This window comes from Plecotus auritus (genome assembly GCF_963455305.1).
Source record: "Plecotus auritus genome assembly, chromosome: 6".
Taxonomy (NCBI): Eukaryota; Metazoa; Chordata; class Mammalia; order Chiroptera; family Vespertilionidae; genus Plecotus; species Plecotus auritus.
The window spans coordinates 60220201-60241014 of NC_137773.1; positions in this window are offsets into that span (position 1 = coordinate 60220201).

Consider the following 20814-nt stretch of genomic DNA (forward strand, 5'->3'; position numbering starts at 1 on the left):
ATCATTCAGAATTGAAGGGCAGATAAAGAGTTTCACAGACAAGAAAAAGCTAAAGGAGTTCATCACCACCAAACCAGTATTATATGAAATGCTGAAAGGTATTCTTAAAGAAGAGGAAGAAGAAAAAAGGAAAGATAAAAATTATGAACAACAAATACATATCTATCAACAAGTGAACCTAAAAATCAAGTGAATTAAAAACCTGAGGAACAGAATAATCTGGTGAATACAATAGAATCAGGGGCATAGAAAGGGAGTGGACTGATAATTCTCAGGGGGAAAGGGGTATGGGGGGGTTCATAAAGAGACTGGACAAAAATCATACACCTATGGATGAGGACAGTGGGGGGTAGGTAAGGGCAGAAGGTGGGGTGGGAAATGGCTGGAGGGGAACTATGGGGGAAAAAAGGAGAAATAATTGTAATAATCTGAATAAAGATTTATTTAAAAAAAAAAAAATAAAAAAAAAAATAAAGGGTCAAAAAAAAAAAAAAAAAATGCAAAGTCCTGCCTGGCCAGTGTGGCTCAGTGGTTGAGCGTCAACCCATGAACCAGGAGGTCGTGGTTTGATTTCCAGTTAGGGCACATGCCTGGGTTGTAGGCTGGATCCCCAGTAGGGGGTGTGCAGGAGGCAGCCGATCAATAATCTTATCTTGTCATTGATGTTTCTATCCCTCTCTCCTTCTCCTTTCCTCTCTGAAATCAATAAATATATAAAATTAAAAAAAATTTAAATGCCAAGTCCTGGGCCCCACACCCCTGAGGTCTAGGGTAGGGCCCGGGACTCTGCAGTCCTACAAGCATGGCAGCACATCTGGAGAAACTCCGCTGTGGATGCTTGCACAAGTTCCCAAGGAGACAGCAACTGATGGGGCATTATTAATGCCCAAGAGAAAACTGTAAGAAACACAGAGGAGCAGAAGCCCTTTTGAGACACTAATGCGTTGTGCTATTTCAAGTATGTTCACAGCAACTCTGGGTGTCATTTATTTGAGATGCTACTTTGTGCTGGGCTTGGTGCCAGGCCTTCACGTGGCATCTCTAATCCTCACAGTAATTCACAGGATATTATCCCTGTTTTGCAGGAGAGGAACCAGAAACCCAGAGGAATTATGAAAATTTCTCCAGGCCTGCACGTCCTCAGGGTTAGAGCAGAATGCAAGCCCAGGTTCATGCGAGCACAAAGCCAAAGTGTGTTCCACGCTGCTGAGCTGGCTATGAGATCAACAGACATCCGGTAAAAATAGCACTAGATAGGCCTCCCTCTTCCTGCCCCTACATTCAGGGCCTCCAGCATCTCTGAGGGTCAATGGCATTTACTGCAAAAGTGTTCGTTATTCTATTTCCCCCTGCAGTGGATGTCATAAGGAGACTTAACTCTGATTTTAATTAGGCCACTTAGAGTCCCATAAGCTTGCATTAGTGTCAGGGGGGGAAAAGCCTTCTCGGAGCCCATCTAGAAAGACATTTAGCCGCCCTCAGAGAGTCTTTGCTGCTACTTCTGTCTGGCCCCAAGCCCTGAGTGAAGATGCTCCAGGCCTCACAGAGGCCTCCGCACTGAGGGACCCAAGGAACCCTCCCACAAGATGCTGAGTTGTCACAGAGCACATTTGGTCAACCAATCAGTGAGTTGAAGAGCAAGGAAGCTATTTGCCTATTTACATCCTATGGATAATATGCTTTCATCTTTTCCTCCATCAGGAAGGCACGTGGAGGTATGGGCCGAGGTAGGGGAACAAGCCAAGTGAGTGCTCAGAGACTAGCGACCATCACGCTCTTCCTAACCCCAGGCAGCCAGTGGGGCCAGGGCTGGGGAGGGAATGGGGTTCAGAGCCTGAGGAGGCCCTTAGTGGGTGGAGATGTGCCCAGTGGGAGCTGCAGGCGAGGAGAGGCCTGGCAGACGCCTGCACATGATCTTCAAAGCGGCTCTCGCAGAAAGAGGATTAGAAATCTTTAAATAGTCTTTTTATTTCCAAAGATCCAATAGGTTAAAGGTGGCTGATCAGAGACATTCTTTTTTCTTACGTTCAGCCCATCATGAGCATTTGGTCCTTGAGGGAAACTGTACCTGAATATTTATCTAACTAAACACCGGACCATGGCAAGCTCTCCTCTGCTGCAGGTTAAACTGTCTGCGCAGCAGCCAGGTCAGTCTCAGTGACACCCAGTTATCAGCCTCAGATGGGACTGAACCCGTTTAGGTGCGCCAGCTTTTGGAAGAGTCAGCACCTCACCTAATATATCTCACCACTTGCACTCCTGCATCAGTTCTGGCCCAGACTCTGCTCACCAAAGAAAACCTTCAGTTCTCCTAATGAACACACTGTTTTTCTGTCCAGTTTTCCCTCCAGTGTGGGGCATAGTTCCTATTGCTGTAGGCCAGTGGTTGGCAAACTGCAGCTCGCGAGCCACATGCGGCTCTTTGGCCCCTTGAGTGTGGCTCTTCCACAAAATACCATGTGCGGGCACACACGTACAGTGCGATTGAAACTTCATGGCCCATGCGCAGAAGTCAGTTTTCGGCTCTCAAAAGAAATTTCAATCGTTGTACTGTTGATATTTGGCTCTGTTGACTAATGAGTTTGCCGACCACTGCTGTAGGTGGTGGGAACGGCACCAGGTGTCTGAAAGTTAGACCAAACCTGGATTCAGCAACCTCAGTACTTGGGTTCTGGCTAGGAAAGAATTCAAAGTCCAGACCCGAACTGTAAGAGAACATTTATTGGGTAGAGTATAGAGGTAGAAAAAGTAATTTCTAGAAGAAATGGGCTTAGCAAACAAGTTCTAGAGGTAAAGGAAGGGCCCTTGGAGCATGGGAGTGAGAAAGCTAATGGTAAACGTGCCTGGGGAGGGTGAGGGGAAGGAAAAGGGAAACGAAGAGGGAAGGGAAAGGCGGGGGCGTGATCACTGGGTCCTCCATCCTAAGGGTTTTAAGGGCAGAGATTTTAGGGGGCGTCCCAGGGAAAGATCTTAATAGAAGATTCAGTAGCTTTCCAGGTGTGTCCATATAGGATTGTGGTCTCCATTGATTGATTGGCTGGTACCAGGGCAGGGGGTCATTATTCAATGGAGCTGGTCCTGAGGTCAGCTGTGGCTGATTATTGCTTACCTGGGTCAAGAATTGAAATACAACCGAGGCCTAGATGTTATCTCTAGAAAGAAAGGTCAGGGGGTCCAATCCTCATGACCAGCAATATGCTAGGGAGGAAAAGTCACCCTTGGGGTGAGGTCCCACCCTATAATTGATTTCCATTGTTAGGTACCTGGGACTTTCCACCCTGGTGACCTTCTGTACTTGGTCAGTGGTGCTTGCTTGTCTCACGTCTGTCTAACTACCTTCAGCACTGCCTCTATCCATATTATTATGTTAAGACTAGCCATGTTGCTACAGTGGGACTCATCCACCCCACCCACACTGTAGTTCCTGAGGCCTGGGTGGTATTATGGCTGAGCTGGGCCAATCCGTCTCAGAATAGGATGACTGAGTTTCCTCCTCAATGGTGGGATTAGTAACACTTGACCTTAGAGGCTCTCTCCAGTCATGTTTTCCTGCCATGTGAGCCAGAAAAGCAGAGGAAGAGAGGTTATAGGGAGGAAGGGAAGAATGGAGCAGAAATGAAGATCTGGGAACAGATGGGGAAGAACCTGGGGCTGTTCAGTCCCTGGGCCAGTGCTCCTTCAGCGCAGCCACATTCCTCAATTCAACTGAGCTGGACCCATTGGTCTCTGTACTTTGCATTCAAAAGAGTTCTCTATATTATTGCCTTCTTTTCCTCCAAGTATTAAAGCATGAGGATGCTCGTGTAGATTTGAATGCCCGTGTGGTTTTCCCAGCATTGTCTCAGGGATAGCCATGTGGGCAAAGGCATGGCATTCCCCCCCGCCCCCCCGCCACTAAAACAGCCTAGTTTGCCTTAGAACTCCTATCATAACAATTTTTATGAAGCACCTATTTACAGTGTTGACTCAATCCACTGATGGTAACTGGAGGCTTAGTGAGGTTAAGCAAGATGCCTCAGGTTGCACAGCCAGCAGGTAAATGGCTGAGCTATTTCCACAACTCTTCCTTGTTCTGCTCTGTATGGATCCAGCTCACTGGAAAGGTCTTCTAACCAGTGGTTTGAAAACTAGTGTGAAGATCACCATCACCCTTATTCTCACTCCAGAGATTAACTAGAGGTTTGGAGTGGGGAAACTAGCAAGGTATGTTTCTAAAAACGTTTTAAAAGTTAAAAGCTTAAAAGAAAAACACATGTATATTCAACAAATATTTACTAAGCACTCATCTATCAGAATTAGGTTTGGCTACAAAAAAAAAAATACCAATCATGCATCTTAGATAAGGTAGAGGTGCTTCGGTTTGTTTTCTCTCTCTCATGTGAAAGAAGTCCAGAGGTAGGCAGTCTAGACCTGGGACCAAAGACTCAGGCCCTCCTGAAGTAGCTCTTATAAGTAAGCTTACCTCAGGGACACAATCAAGGCTGTTGCAGCTCCAGCCATTGCATTTATGTTCTAAGCAGTTGGAAGGAAGACAAGCCAAGGGCAAAAAGGCATGCCTTATTTAAAGAGTAAGCCTCCTTCCAAGTGTTTTCCAAGAGGCTCCATCTCATGACTTCCGCTTAGACCTCTTTAACTACTTCTGCTGATAAAAGAGGCGGCAGAAGTCGTACTATAGCTGGGCACAACTGCTGGACCTGACAATATAGGGACTCTGTTACTAAGGGAGAAGGGGAACATGCATGTTAGGTGGGAACCTGCAGCCTTTGCCCTACCCGTTATGTACCAGGCACAGCTCTAGGCTGTGAGGATGCAGCAGTGAAAGGACTAAGTCATTGGCTGCTTTCATGGTGCTTGCATTCAGTAGGGAAATAGACAATAAGTACACAGGAAATAAACATTATAGTTTTAAGCAGTGATAAATAAGAGCAGTCATTTTAAATAGGGCAAAAAATATGAAGGTATCTCTGAGCAGGTGACATTTGAGCAGAGATCTGATTGGTGTGATGGGGGTGGGAAAGGTATTCTAGGCAGAGGGAACAGCACCATCGAGGCCTCTGGCAGGATGATACAATGTGCACTTTGGTGGCAATCCCTGATTCAGAACCTTTGAAAGTCTTGGGTTCAGATGAGATGAAAAGAATCTGGGTTACATTAATTAGAGGAACAACGTAAGCAACATTCCATTAGTGATGTTTTATTTATTCACAAAGTACATTTTCTCATCAATATGATAGGTATTGACATTGCAAGTTATAACCATTAATCTTGTTGGAGTAATTGTAGTAACAAATACCTCTTGCTCTCTTGAAGCGTCACATGGGATGTAGTTTAAAAAATTAAAGTGAATTATTACAATGGCAGTATAGTACGGGTACTTCTAATTGCATTTCAGGAGTTTCATTTTGCTAATATAATTTCAGAATCTTCCCTCTCCCTAAAAGTGCTGTATGAGATATACTTATTATTTTTTTTCAAGTTCAAGTGAATTTAGATTGAAAAATACCCACTCATGGGTATTTTCACCTACAGCATTTCTTGAGAGGCAGTGTCTTCCCTGTGAGTATTTGGCCTTGCTTTTTCTTTCTCTGACCTTGAGTAGTGACCTCCTGTTATTGTATTCCGAGGGCTAGCAATGGTTTTTCTTCACCTTATCCATATCGTTTATGATTTTATTGATTTCAATAAAATTTCCCTTTCAAGCTTTGTCTTCATGTTCAAATCATAATCTTTGAAAATCTCTTCTCATGTGCCAGTGCTCCCTCCCCCCACACTATACCCTTGCTCTTTTTCATTGCTGTTTTCCAGATCTGTGATACCTTTCTTGATAAAATAGCCATCAGTATGCACCTTCTGTAACTATTACATTGAACAAGCAAGACCATGGCATAGAATCATGAACCAATGCTTTGCCTCTCTCTGTCCCTTTAAATCTGCTGTAGAGATGTAGTTTTTTTGTTTGTTTGTTTGTTTTTCTCTTGCATCTAGATGAAATATCAGGCAGGTTTTCTGGTCACCCAGATATGTAAGAGCCTCCAATCAATAATTTAAAAGTCCAGTCACATGTAATGGATAATACTTTGAACTTGGTTCAATATGGGTTTCTCTTCCTTCTCTGCCTGTGCCCTATTACAGGTGGGATCTGGCAGCTGAATGTATTCCTTCTTCTAAGTGTGCTTTTCCATCTTCTCCTCCATCTCATTAACTGTGATTTCTGGCCACACCAGAGTAGGAGAAGGGAGAAGAGCACGTTGGTTAGAATAGTTTTTCTTTACTTGATACCACCATGAGCTCAGTGTTGCCCTCTCTGGGTCTGGGATGTGTGTAGAGCCAATTCTTATTCTCATCTGTGTCTGGTGGGTTCTTTGGACATTCCCATCACTGGAGACCTCCTGCCCTTTGTAGTTCACTAATAGGCAATGCACTCTTCTCCAGCTCACTACTGTCTACTCCTCTGCTGGCCGGCATTTCACATTATTTCTGGCTGATCTCTGATGCTGTCTGTTCATCTCTCCAGGCAGCCGCCTTGGGTAAGACAATGCCTGCTCCACAGTTGGCTCATGGAAAGCAGGCACATATCTTTTGCCCTGAGCAACTGTGAGAGCAGACCACCCAGCTCAGCCTCCTCTCCTTGGCTAGTGGGTCAGCATCTGGCCACCCCAACTCTTGCTCTTGAAATATCTTGGGTGGGAATCAGACACAGTTTGATTTGTCTCACAACTGCAGAGAACACAGATCGTGCTCTCAGCATGTTCCTATGGAAGGATCTTTACTAATTTGAACACAAGGAGCTGGCATTCCAATCCTACCTCTGAAGAAAGGATTGGAATCATAACATACCAAGAGTATTCTCTAAAAATGTTCTCTCAACCTCCACTCTCTCCTTTCTTCACTTCTCCAACTTCTTATATAGGCTAGAGGTGGGTGGTCAACCCCCACTTATTTTTTTTTAAAAAAACCTTTTTATTTTTAAATAATTATAGGTTCACAGAAAGTTACAAAGGAATGTACAGGGAGATCCATGAAGCCTCTGCCTTCAATGTTAACATCAAAACCAGGGAACCGACATTGGTACAATCCACAGAGCTTACTCAGATTTCACCAGTTATGCATGCACTCAATTGTGTGTGTGTGTGTGTTTGCCTGTTTGCAACTCTGCAGTTTTTATCACATGTGGTTTTATGTAACTCCCATCACAATCAAGTACATACCTATACAGTCACTACAAGGCTTTTTCATGCTACTCCTTTAAGCACACCCTCTTCTTCTCTTGTTCCTAATTTGGAAGCCATTAATCTGTTCTTCATCTCTGTAATTGTTCTTTCATGGAATCATTCAGTATGTATCTTTTGAGATTGCCAGCCATATCCTTTTAATAAGCCCTTTAAAAAGTAATGGTCTTATTTTGGAATGTAAGATGTATTGTTTTGGTGCCTCAGCTAAAATAGAGGTAAGAAGAATCCCATTTTCACATCCAGTTACAAATAGTTTTGTTCAAGTTTGAACATATTTCATTTTGTGTCTTTCTGATGATTCAGCATTTTATTCATTTAATAAATATTTATGGAGTGCTTGGCATGTTATTGCCTTTGATGCTATTGTCCTGCATTAAGCTTCATGTTCTCAGGAAAGCAAATAACTCCTAAGGTCTCCTCTTGGCTTTATGGATGTTCCTGGGCTACTATTCTATAACGTTTTGTTTATAAGGTGCTTTAACTTGAACTTGCCAACGCAGAAATTCCTGTACCACTTCTTGCTTTGCCTTAAATAGTCTCTATCCCATTGACTTGCCATTTCACCTCTTAGGATGCCTTGGAGTCATCTACAACCATGAAAGTTTCATTGTGCACCTAGTTTCCCAATCTCTTAAAAAAGTTGCTCACCAAGATCAGCCCCTCTTGATATCTGAGAACTCTTACTTCTTTCAAGGAAATGGCTCCTTTTTAGTACCTGGTTTTCCTCTCTGGGAATTTTATTCTTCATCCATTTCTAATAGTCCCTTAATCCCATGGTGACTCAATCATTCTTTACTCTCCCACACTAAGTTTTTGGTGTGGACACTTGTCAAAGGCAATTCCAAAGTCTAAGAAATGCCTTGCCGCCTCCTCCCTCCCCCGCTTTCTCTACATAAACGCTGTTGACCAGACCTGGTTCTTCCATGTAGAACTCATCCTGCCTTTGCCTCCATGGGTTGTGCTGATTTGAGCTTTGCATGATTCTGGACTTGATTTAACGATTTCACCAGCTTGGTTAGTATGAAAGGGAGAGACCATCAGTGGGTGTTTTTCCAGGGGCCCCTCTGGAAACGCAGACTATGGCTGACATAGGCAACCTGACTGTTGTCTACCACAGCAGCTGTTGCAACAACTGGTCTCACATCATGGTTGACAGCTCCACTCTGCCCATGAATTCATTCGAAATTCTTAGGTGATCACATTCTGTCTGGATGATTTATTGATATATGTTTTTTCAGTTAAGACTAGAACATTTTGTGCATTTACTACAATTTTGTTGAATGCTCCAATCTGTTCATTTCAAGGGCACACATCTTCCCTGGTAAAGGGCAAGGCACAGCATTGATACAATCTATTTTCTATCTCTTTTTTCATTTTTTTCATGGGTGCCCTCAGCTTCTTGGTTTTGTTTTTGACATTCTTTGAGGTTTTCTGCAAGGTGTTGTTTAATAGATCACAGAAATTCAGAAATAAAAGGAATGTTAAAATGTAATTTGGTCCAAATGCCACAGCCTACAGATGAAAAACAAAATTTGAAAGAACTTCGGTGACTTGATCGGACCCACGTAATGGCTTGCATTTCTTTTCTGGTTAGGTGTGCTTATTTTGTGCTACTTATGTTAATATGAAATTTTGAATAACATGGGTTCCTTTGGGGGCTTTAAAATGCTGTCCTTTTGTGAACGTCCATGGTGCTGCAAAGAGAGGGCATCTGATAAAAGCCATTGGGTACCCCGCTGGCAGCTGGCTAGTTGTATTCTGCTATTTGGGATCCAGAGGAGCCTCCAGTAGACCTGTGGGATCTTAAGGTAGCAACCCCCTCTGCCTACCCTTCCCAAGTTCAGGATCTCCCCTGCTTGGCATTCCCTAAGGCTTCTGCTTAACACCCTCTAACAACTTGTTCATTTCACCACGGAGTGGACTAAAATTCCTGGTCACAGAGTGTCCCTTTTGTAAATGGGTTGCTTTCCCAAAGGCTGCCTCTCAGAGCACCTCATTTTGCCATGTCTACTGGGAGATCTGAGACATGACACACAGGGGTTAAGTGGACAGGATGAGCTGGGAAGCCCTTTCATCTCTTTCTGGAGGGCCAGCTTCTTTGATTCACCATCCTGATGCAACAGGCCATTTCTCCTCCTGTTTTTAGATATCAGCATCTCTCTGGGGTCTTGAAGATTTGGGGCTGATGGCCTCTGTCCCAGCCCTTCAGAGGTTTAGATGAGGGTAAGGTGGTTAAGACAAAGGTATGATTAGCAGACCTGCGTCAGCCTCCTCCTGCCCTGCAAAGGCTGGTGTGTCTAAAGTGCCAGTGATGTTGCTTACCTGTCTACTGGTTACTGGGGCCAGACAGAGACATACCTGCAGGAATCACAATTAGAAAATGTGTGTGTGTGTTTGTGCATGTGTGTGTGTGTATCTGTAGACACACACATATATGCATATATATTTATTTGTGATATATCTTCACCCTGGAATTCAAATCTGTTTTATAGCTCAGGTGTATAAGAGTAGCTTTTCATTAATCTATATAATAAAAGCCCAAGCAACCATTACAGTGGAACAACCAGAATGACTGGTCGCTATGATGTACACTGACCACCAGGGGGCGGACACTCAACACAGGAGTTGCCCCTCTGGTGGTCAGTGCGCTCTCACAGGGGGAGCACTGCTCAGCCAGAAGCTGGGCTCAGGGCTGGCAAGCACAGTGGTGGTGGTGGGAGCCTCTCCCACCTCCGCAGCAGTGTTAAGGAGCAGCGAGCCAAGCAGTAAGGAGCAGCGAGCAGGCGGGCAGTAAGGAGCAAGGGGTCCTGGACTGTAAGAGGGATGTCTGACTGCCGGCTTAGGCCTGATCCCCGTAGGGAGGCAGGGAGGGCAGGGGTGCAAGGTGGGAGGACAGGGGTGCAAGGCAGAGAGGGCAGGGGAGCAAGGCAGGGATGGCCATGGTACAAGACAGGGATGGCCCAGGTACAAGGCAGGACAGCAGTCAGGTCAAACTTGTGCAGGAAGACATTACCCAAGGGGTCCCAGACTGCGAGAGGGCACAGGCCAGGCTGAGGGACCCCACCCCTCCCCACTCAGTGCATGAATTTCGTGCACCAGGCCTCTAGTTTTTATATAAGAAAGTAAGGAGGTGAGTGAAATCAGGGGTTGCTGTAATTTGGGAGCTGGTTCTCTATCTAAATATAACCCTTGGGTTTAAACAGACATAGACAACCTAGCACCTTCTCAGCCTTGATGGTCAATGGTGAATCCAGACAAACACTTCCAGATATACACTTCCCCACACTCAGTCAGGTGTTGCCATACCCCCACAGGGGACAGCCTGCATCACCTGGGGATCACTTTGCTGCCTTCCCACACCTGAGAGCAGGGAGTGAGGTTCTGGGATCTGTATCAGACCCAAACATGAGTCCCAGTTCAGGTCACTGATGGAGCTGTAAGAAATGAGATCCAATTTTCCTTGTCAAGGCGTAATAATCCTGGGGAATGTTTTGGCTGCTCTGCTCACTTCATCCATATGAGCCACTCCCCTATCTCCTTCCTCAGAGGGGGCTGCATGTCTGGAGCACACAGATGTATGCTCACATCTTAGATCACTTTTGCCAACTCACATTACCTGATGCCTATTTGAGTTAAGTTTCATCTGCCTTTGGGCTGTGCAGTCCCCAAAGTGTTCAAATGCATCAGGAGTTTTTTGCAAATCTCCTTAGCTTTTATTAGCCAAAACAATTTAGAGCCAGTTGAAATCTCTGGGAAGAGATTAAATGACTATTATGTGACAATTGCCCATGTAATCTCTGACCAGGTAGCAGAGACAGAGACGGCCATGGTGCAAGGCAGGGATGGCAGGGGTGCAAGGTGGGAGGACAGGGGTGCAAGGCATAGAGGGTAGGGGAGCAAGGCAGGGAGGGTAGGGGGGCAAGGCAGGGAGGGTAGGAGGGCAAGGCCATGGTGCAAGACAGGGATGGCCTTGGTACAAGGCAGGACAGCAGTCAGGTCAAACTTGTGCGTCTCAAGATCTCACAGCCCAGAGAGGCACCAGGAGCCCATTGCAGTGTTTGCTTCTGCAAGTAGAACATGTGGACATCTGTGCTTCCACTGGGCTGGGAGCCCCCCTTGCTGGGAGTGTGGGGGAGCCATGTTACATAAGGCCCATTCTGTCTGAGCAAGTTGGTTGTCAGAGAGTGAAGAGAGAGCAGAAGAGTTGCTGGCAGGAAGTGAGCCAATGAGGAGAGGAAGCTGGTGCAGCAGCTGCTCGGATATGTAAAAATACCAGCAACTTGTAATCAAGGGATAGAAAAGAAATAGGAGTGTGGCTCCAAGGACTTATCCAAAAATGTCAACTGATCAACTTGGCCGAACCTGGAAGCAGGAAGTGAGAGGCTGGGCAAGGATGGAAGGAACTGCCCTCAGACCCAGGATAAGGAAGACAGTGAAGAGTCCAAACTGATGAAAACCCAGATCTTTCTGAGCTGGGCAGGTGCCAGGCTGGTCTGTGTGGGCAGAGTCTGAGTGTTCCAACCAGCTAATCTAGTCAGCTTCAAGCTGTTCCACGGGCAGTAGGTGTGAACCCAAAATCATCTCAGACGTTCACTCTGCAAGGTTTCCCTTCAGAAAAAAAAACAAACAAAAAACCCAACAAAAAACAAACAACAACAAAAAACAAACAAAAAACATGGAAAAAGCACCAAACCTAAAGGATCCTTTTACTATGGACCAGTTGCCTGTGCAGGTACTGGGCCAGTTGTAAGAGGCAAGTCTGGGTAGGTCTGAAAAGGCGAGTTGCCTCTTCCTGTTCATCAGTATTCTCGGAAGAGCTTCTCTTTCTGACTCACTGTTATTCACCATGGTGGCAGAGCCCACCTTGAGGGGGTGTTCCAGCTCCTGATGGGTAACAGCAGGTAAATGGCAAGGGGAACTGATGCATGAGAATGTGATGGTGACCCTTCAGGATCCTTGAGAGGGAAAATTCAGGGAAAGATAGATCTAGTCTCCTACCTCATTAGGTAGGGACATTGGGCAGCTTACTTTGGATTTACAAAGGAATTCTGGCTTTATTTTTAGTTATTTAATTTTTAAATGCTTTTATTGATTTGAGAGAGAGAGAAACATCTATGTGTGAGAGAGTTACATTGATAGGCTGCCTCCTGCACGCCCCCTACTGGGGATCCAGCCCACAACCCAGAATGTGCCCTGACCAATAGAACCAGTGACCCTTTGGTGTATAGACCATGCTCAACTAACTGAGCCACACTGGCCAGACCTATGGCTTTATTTTGAAATAGCAGCTGGAGTGGTGTGAAAAAGGCAGATCGCATAGATAAAGGGGAATGAGAGGTTGGTTGACAGGGACATTGCCTGAAAGTACAACATGTGGAAAAGGGTGGAAAAGTGAATACATCTGCCATATCGGGGGAGCTTCAAGTTCAAATTTAACTGCATTTAATTTTAGACATTTCTCTGCCACTTTACAGTTTATCAAGAGCTTTCACATAGTTTATCTCATATCTTCACAACAATCCTACTAATATCATGTTAACATGTTACAGTAGAGGACACTGAGGCTCAGAGATGTTAAGTAACTCGCCAAGTTCACAGAGCTAACCAGTGGCAGGCTTAGGGTTCTAACTAGGGTGCCTAACTTCAAACCTCACATTCTTGACCGCAGCGTACTATGGGGCTCCTGGCTTTGTTGTACCCATTGTTGTACCATGGACATGACCGTGGTCTACCCATGTAGGGATGAGTATTCTGTCCTGGACATTGTTTGGGATTGTCAGTTGCCTGGTGATAATAATAAAGTAGACTAACTTGTAGTGGTGTCTGTTCATAATTTGTAAATCTTTACAGACAATTCACCTCCTTATTTGCAGCCAGAGAAACCCTCTTTCTCCACCTTCCTTGGGTACCGCATTGCTATCATCCTCCCTACTGGGCTACAGACTCACGTTTCCAGCCAGCGGCTACCTAGATCCAGGAGGAGAAACAATAGGTAGTCAGCACCAGATTATTGCCAACAGGGAAATATGGACCTTTTCAGAAATTATTTCACACTGTGGGTGAGTAACCAAATCCAGCTGGGTGCTGGACAGGAATGTGTGCTCTCCTTTAGAAAGGGAACCTGGGGGGCGGGTGCAGAGATGAGGAGATTCCGGCTTTGCCACAGCTCAGGCCAAACCCCTTCACAGCGAGGCAGACACTTCAGACTCAGCCTGGAGACAGCATGGCAGGGAGAGCTGAGACAGGCATGTGCTGGAGACAGCCAGATTGACAGGCACGCACTTGAGGGCCGTCAACCAGAATTTTCAACTGCACTTGATATAGGGAAGAAGTAGACATGTGCACCGTAGAATTGGCATTCTGCACGTTTGATTAAAAACCAGAAGCATTTTCTTATGTGAAGATACAATTTCTGTGATAACCTTCCTCTCATGCTCCTTGAGAAAACAATCTTAAAGCAAGATCCTTAGTCAGGCAACTGTGCGGATGTGCGTGTGTGTGTTTATCCAGGTGCCACAGTGAGATGTGCAAAATATTTTCATTCCTTGCCTCTCAAGGTGAATTCTATTAGGAGGAACAGTTGGAGTCTGGCATTACTGTCTGGTACAGTGCAGTACATTCCTGGTGCTTAGCTAAAATTCCCTATCCAGATTCAGAGCTAGAAGGTCATCTGGACACAGTGGAGCTGTGAAGGTTACAGACAAGTGATCAGCTCACCTGAATCATGGGGCCACCTTCATGGCCATCTCCATAGGGACACTAGTCTGGGGCAATGACCCTCAGGCCACATTCCAAACTGTCTTCCTTAAATGCCTGACCTCTTGGGAACCAGTTTATTCATTTCTCTTGTGGGAATATCTTTTGTTTTTGTAAAAAAAAAAAATAATTTACAAAATCAATGCAATTTCCTTGTAGACCCAAAGTGAAACAATACAGAATTAAATCCTATATAATAAAAGCCTAATATGCTAAGTGCTTGGTCGACCAGTCTGCTGTTCAACCAATCAAAGCACAATCCTATATAATAAAGATGTAATATGCAAATGGTTGTTACACCATGAAGCGTAACGATTGACTGTGCAACGACCGATCACGGATCAGCAGGAGGGTGGGGCAGCAAGCTACAAGCAGGTGGTGGAGAGCTATAGGAGAGGGCAGGGCAGCAAGCTATGAGGGGGTGGGGGGGAGAGGGCAGAGGGAGCTACAGGAGGGCAGGGCAGTGGGTGGAGAGCTATTGGAGGGCGGCAGCAAGCTACTGGCACACAGATTCGTGCGCAGGGCTACTAGTATGCTAATAATATGCTAAGGCTGCTCAACTGCTCACTATGACATGCACTGACTGACCACCAGGGGGCAGAGTTTTGACCGGTAGGTTAGCTTGCTGCTGGGGTCCGGCAGATGGGGACTGAGCCAAACGGGCCAGACACGCCCTAGAGATCTCCTTCGGTCCCTCCTTGGCTGGCCAACTTCCCATGTCCCTCCACGGCCCTGATCATGCACAGGTGGGGTCCCTCAGCCTGGCCTGCATCCTCTCACAATCCGGGATCCCTCGGGGGATGTCAGAGAGACGGTTTTGGTCCCATCCCGCAGGCCAGGCTGAGGGACCCCACTGGTGCACGATTTTGTGCTGGGCCTCTAGTAAACAATAACAATCTTCCCCTAAGTCCCCTCCCTATCCATGACCTCTGTTGACAGTATGTGATGAACCCATCTTGACCTTTTTCATGTATTGTCACATACATATTTTACATATAGACATAGTCAACATGTGTATGTATGTGTGTGTATTAATTGGATCCTGTTATAATTTTATACTTACACACATTATTCAGTGACTTGCCTTTTTTAATGGAGAATTTTATGTGCCAGTACATATAGATCTACTTTATTTTTAAATCATTGCATATTATTTATCATTCTCCTAATATGGACATGAAGATTATAGGAATATCAGACCAAAATTGTTCATGCTTCTTTCACCCTTTTATTGATCCCAATTGTTTAAAGCTCTCCAAAGGGCCAGATTTGAGCTACTGCCTTTGGCAATTTGAAAACTCTTCTCCAGGGTTTACCCCAAATAACTCCTGTCCTGAAGCCTGAACATTTTAATCTTCATTTCTTCATCCTTTGTTATCACCTACTCCCGGGATCATTTTCTAAAATTCAGAGAAACTGGAAGTCAAGAAGGGGTGGGGATAAAACCTTATTCAGAGTTCCTATGCCATGAAAATGAGAGGGTTTTGAAAGTATAGAGATAATTCACATATGAGGTATTGCTGTTATTCTTGCATAGCACTTTCTAAATCATTTTCACCTGGGTCATGCCCCTTCTGTACCTAGCCTTCATGTGAACACATGTCCAGCCTCTTTTCTTGGGGAGACAGAAGTGACCAGGGAGGTTGAAGAGGAAGGAGTGTTTGCATTGAAGAAGCCCTGAAAGGGGGTGGGGAGGGAACAGAGACCAGGAGGGAGACCCTGGACACAGACAGCTCACAGCTCACATTGCCCAGATCACGATGTTGCCTGGGGCTGACCCTGCCATCAGCCAGTGTGTTTGCCTGCTGACTGGGCTCGAAAGTTAAAATTGGGTTCCCGTGGATGCTGGCCAATGACTTCCTTGCCATGGGAATGATTGCTTTTTGCTGTGTTTGCAAGATGTGAATTCATTCTTTTTTAATATCAGTAATACACAGTAAAGAGCTTAATCCAATTTACAAAGAAATAGGATCAGACAAGCCTTGAAAACACAATGTGCCTTTATGGCTCTGAGATGTTAGCGCAGGAGAAGAGTGAGTGTTACTGCAGCAGGGAAACACTCTCCATTGCCATTATCCTTCCTCTTCATCTTCATGGCAGAGGAGTGATAGGACCGTGAGGGGCTCAGAGGTTTAGGGGTGCCTTTGGAGCTTTCATTTCTGCAATGCATGAAGATTGGAACACACTTACCCAGCAAGGCGCCATATTAATGTGCTGTTACTCATCTATGAAAATGAAGCTCCTGACCCCTCTCAGAGAGAATCTATTTAAAGTTATTGTTCATGTGGAGAGCATGCGGATCCACCAGCACTGCCTTTCTGGTCCTTTGTGAGCAGTGATGCTCATTTGCTAGATGTGACTCTGGCCAGAGGTACCATCTGCCTGATTGTGTGAAGGATGCGGCTCAGAGTCATGATGGGCTTGTTTTGTGGACAGGAATAGATATGAAAATTGCAAGAAATGAGACCAGAGAAGTAGATAGGAGCCAGATCATGGGAGGGTAGATGTGCCCATCTAAGGAGATGGGACTATAATCAGTAGGTGATGGGGACCCCATCAAAGGTTTTAAACAATAGATATGGAGGAAAGACTGGGAGTGGGTGGGACCCCCTGCCCATGAAGCTGCCATAGAACAAAAGCCCATGTTCTATGACTGCATATGCAAGGGGGTGCACCAGCTCCAGATTTGCTTTGACATCCTGGTATACTGATCTGGTGAGTGGGTGGCCAGAAGTCTCCAGAAATCTAGACTCCTGATGGTTGCACAGGTAGAAGGGAGGGCTGGGTTCCCTAGTGGAGGTGGGGTTCCCACAGGCTTTAGTGCTTGAGGTCTATACACATTTTTTTAAAAATTATTTTTAAAAATGTATCTTTATTGTTGAAAGTATTATAGATGTCCTCTTTCCCCTGCATTGATCTCCTCCATCCCACTCCCATCCCCTCCCCAGGCTTTCACCACACTATTATCGGTGTCCAGGGATCCATACACATTTTTTGAATGTCATTATGTGACAGGCATGGTGCTAGGCTCTGTAATGAATAAAACTTGGCTTGCCCTTCAGGAACTTACAAGATGACTTCGACATAATCTGCTGAGGTTGCTGGGAGGCATGGAGGTATTAAACTCAGCATGGGATTGGAGGCAAGACTTTCTTCAGAAGATGAGCTGAAGTTTGGAGGATAAACCATACAGGGTTATGTTTTTAAGATGGTGGGAAGGACATTCTAAGGAGAGGGAAGAACATCAAAGACATGTGGTAACAACATAGCTTGTTCCATATGGTTAGAGTTGCAAGAAATGAGACCAGAGAAGTAGATAGGAGCCAGATCATGGGAGGGTGGATGTGCCCATCTAAGGAGCTGGGACTATAATCAGTAGGTGATGGGGACCCCATCAAAGGTTTTAAACAAGGCAGTGGCATGGCTTACCCTGTGTTTTCATAAGTCATGCTGGGGATGTCTGGAGGAGGGAACAATTCTTGAAGTCAGGAGACCACTTAGGAATCTGGGACAGTCGGCCAAGGGAAACCCAGTGGCATGAAATCTGATAGGGTGAAGGTGGGGAGACAGGTGTAGGGACACAGGCTGGAGTGTTTGGGAAAGGGAATTGACAAGGACTAGGCAGGTTGTCGGGGCCCCTTCAAAAGGAGACAGGAGCCCAGCCTGTGTGGTTCAGTGGTTCAGTATCAACCTATGAATCAGGTGGTCAGGGCACATGCCCAGGTTGCAGGTTGCAGGCTTGACCCCCAGTAGGGGGAGTGCAGGAGGCAGCCGATCAGTGATTCTCTCTCATCATCGATGTTTATATCTCTCTCTCCCTCTCCCTTCTTCTTCCTCTCTGAAGTCAATAAAACTATAATAAAGAAAAGGAGACAAGAATTCCAGCAAGGGGCCCCAGGAGAAGTTAGGTCTTACAGACAGGTCTCTCTTGGCAGAGACTGGGAAGAAAGCAAACAGATGGGGAGAGTCCAGCTCTATAAACATGTGGATGGTGGGGGCTACCCTGGGTATGAGAGTCCTTACTCAGGGTAGTGTGACATATTCTAGAACCTACCTTCTGATGGAAATGGAATCAGGAGGGACCTTGGAGAAGATGAGTGAAAAAAAACCTGTAGGGTGGAGGTCTCTGGTTTACTGCAGCAGGATGAAGCTGGGATAGGCAGTGAATGCCACAGTCTGACTCACTGTGACCTAGCCACCTGCAAGTGTGTGCAATAGGCCAGGTCTTTGGAGCTAAGCAAATCTGAGTCCTAGTCTTTTCTCAGGAACTTCTTGGCAAATTGAGGAACTTGCTTAACTTCTCAGAAAGTCATGATGTATGCCCATCTGTAAAATAGAGCTGATAGTACCTACCTCACCTGGTTTCTGTAAGGATTAAGTTAAATGAACACTATATATAAAGTGATCAGCAGGAGTAGGTTCATTTATTCAACTGATTTATCATTCACTGTGTTCCTGTTACCATGCAAAGAACTAGAGACCTGGCTGAGAACTTGACAAACAAGATCCCTATACTTCTGGAGCTCCCATAGCAAATGCTCAGGCACTATCAGTAATACTCAGAGGTTGTTTATTGTTGTTGTTGGTTTTTCTCACCACATCACTGCATATCCTGGGGTGCCTTGCTCACGCTCCTTGGAGTGAGTCACTCATGCATTATTCCCACATCTGATTTCCACCAGCAGCACCCAGGGGAGTTATTTGCAGGAGCAGATTCCAGGCCCCATCACCTGTTCATTGGATCAGAGCTTCCAGAGTCTCCTCATTCATGGGGAGGTGGTTTGGTGATGATGTAGGCTTGGCAATCACTGGCCCAGTTACCAGAGTGAAGCGGATGACTGGGCTTGGGATGTATGCATTACAGCAGGGTAGAAACCAAGCTGGGCTGATGTCAAGAATTGAAAAGAACAGGAACATCTGCTAACTGTGCTTTTGGGCGTTCTTGTTTCCTTGAGGGGAATTTCATGGTTATTTAATTAAAACATTCCACTTTGATCAAAGGTGTTGCTTTGACTTCTCAAGTATGAAATACAAGACTTGCGCGAGTCAAATAACTTGTTTGACTGCAAACAATTTACAAAGAGCCCTAAACAAGACAAAATATAATACATAATAAGTTTTAGAAATTAGGTGTAAATGTCTGTGGAGAAACCAATTATTCCTCTTGTTATGAACATTAACCCACATTCAGTTTTAAGCCTGTGATACTCTAATGACGTTCACCATTAGCCACTTCTGACTGTGATGAAATAATCGCAGGGGGATCTGCTGCCTCCTCACATGGCCATCCTTCTGTGCATACGCACCCTGGTGTCTTTCTGCTTCTTATTATGAGAACACCAGTCTTTTTGGATTAGGGCCCCAGATTAATGGCCTCATTTTTACTTAAACACCTCTTTGGAGATATTATCTCCAAATATGAGCTACTGGGAGTTGGGACTTCAACATATGCATTTTAGGGGTACACAATTCAATCCATAACACTCCCTATAGCTCCCCAGATTGTTTTGTTTTTGTTTTTATCATGGCCTGGACTGGACTCCAGGCTTCTTGAATAATCCCTGTCTCACTTCCGGGCTTATGTTTCAATCTTGTCCTGGAGAAAAATGGATCAGAAGAGCCAATAGGGACAACAGAGGTGTCTTGTCTGAAAACCTGGAACCCGGCTGCACAGCCCTCCTGAATGTCAGGTATAGTGCCCACTGTCCTAGGCCTAAAGCATCCTGGAGGTTCCCAGGGGCCTGAGGTGCCCGTGCCAGGCCCTTTGTGGGGAATCTTCCTACCATTTTTCCTCTAGAAACTCTGACCCAAATTTTGCTGGTCCTGAATCAATCCTAAGTTTCAATATCCAAATTAACATTTTACATGTATTGGCCTCCTACTAGCTTCCAGATATTATAACAGCTGCTTCACATACTTTAAGCTATTGTAATGGATTCAATTCTGGTTTAATTCTGGAAAGCTGCTGGGATTGGGGCCTGCATGTTTTAAAAGTGCAAGCCATGATGTAATTCTAGAACATCTTCCATGGTTCTGATGAGATATGTATTAGGAGACAAAACACTGACATCGGCATGCTTTTATTGTCGGTTTGGTTATGTTTTCTGGGTTCGTTCAGATTGCAGTGGTTGGTTTATCGTTAGTAATCAGGGTTGGCTGTAAGGATTCATGAGAAAACCAGGAAGACAGAAATGTCAAATGGCCCAGAGGATGCGGAGCCCATAGCCAAACTGCAAGCATGTTCTGGAACCGTGCCTGGTGGCAGCCAGTTTATCACCTACCCGCAACCACAGCAGCAGGCTCTGTGCTCCAACATGCCACTTGTGTGATGCTCGCTCAGCTCCTCTGGCCCTGCTTCTGCAGTCTCTATGGATCCTGGAGAAAACTGAGCCTCCCTCTGAGGAGTCTAGGCCAGGGGCAGGATGACTAGCCTGTCCGGTGTAACGGATCAAAGTCACCTGGTGGCACAGAATGTGGGTAGGGTGTACCAGTAAACCTCAGAAGGTCATTGGCTCATTTCTGCCATGGGATTTTTATGCAAAATGCCATAATTTCATCTCTAAATAGAGAAGTGGGTGGCCATGTCTGACCTTGACTTAAAAAGCAATGTAATGATGAGGTAGAAAAACAGAAAAGTGGCAGGGATTCTATAATTGCAGGACAGCCTGGGTATTAGAAACCCAGACAATAGACCTAATCAATTCAGCAGAAGACACCATTAGCACTTAGCTACAAGGCTACTGGTGAGAAAACAAGCTGGTGTCTTTTATTGTATTATATCTGAACTGCTGATGTTCTTCCTGCCGGTAGGAGCCTGTGCCAGAGT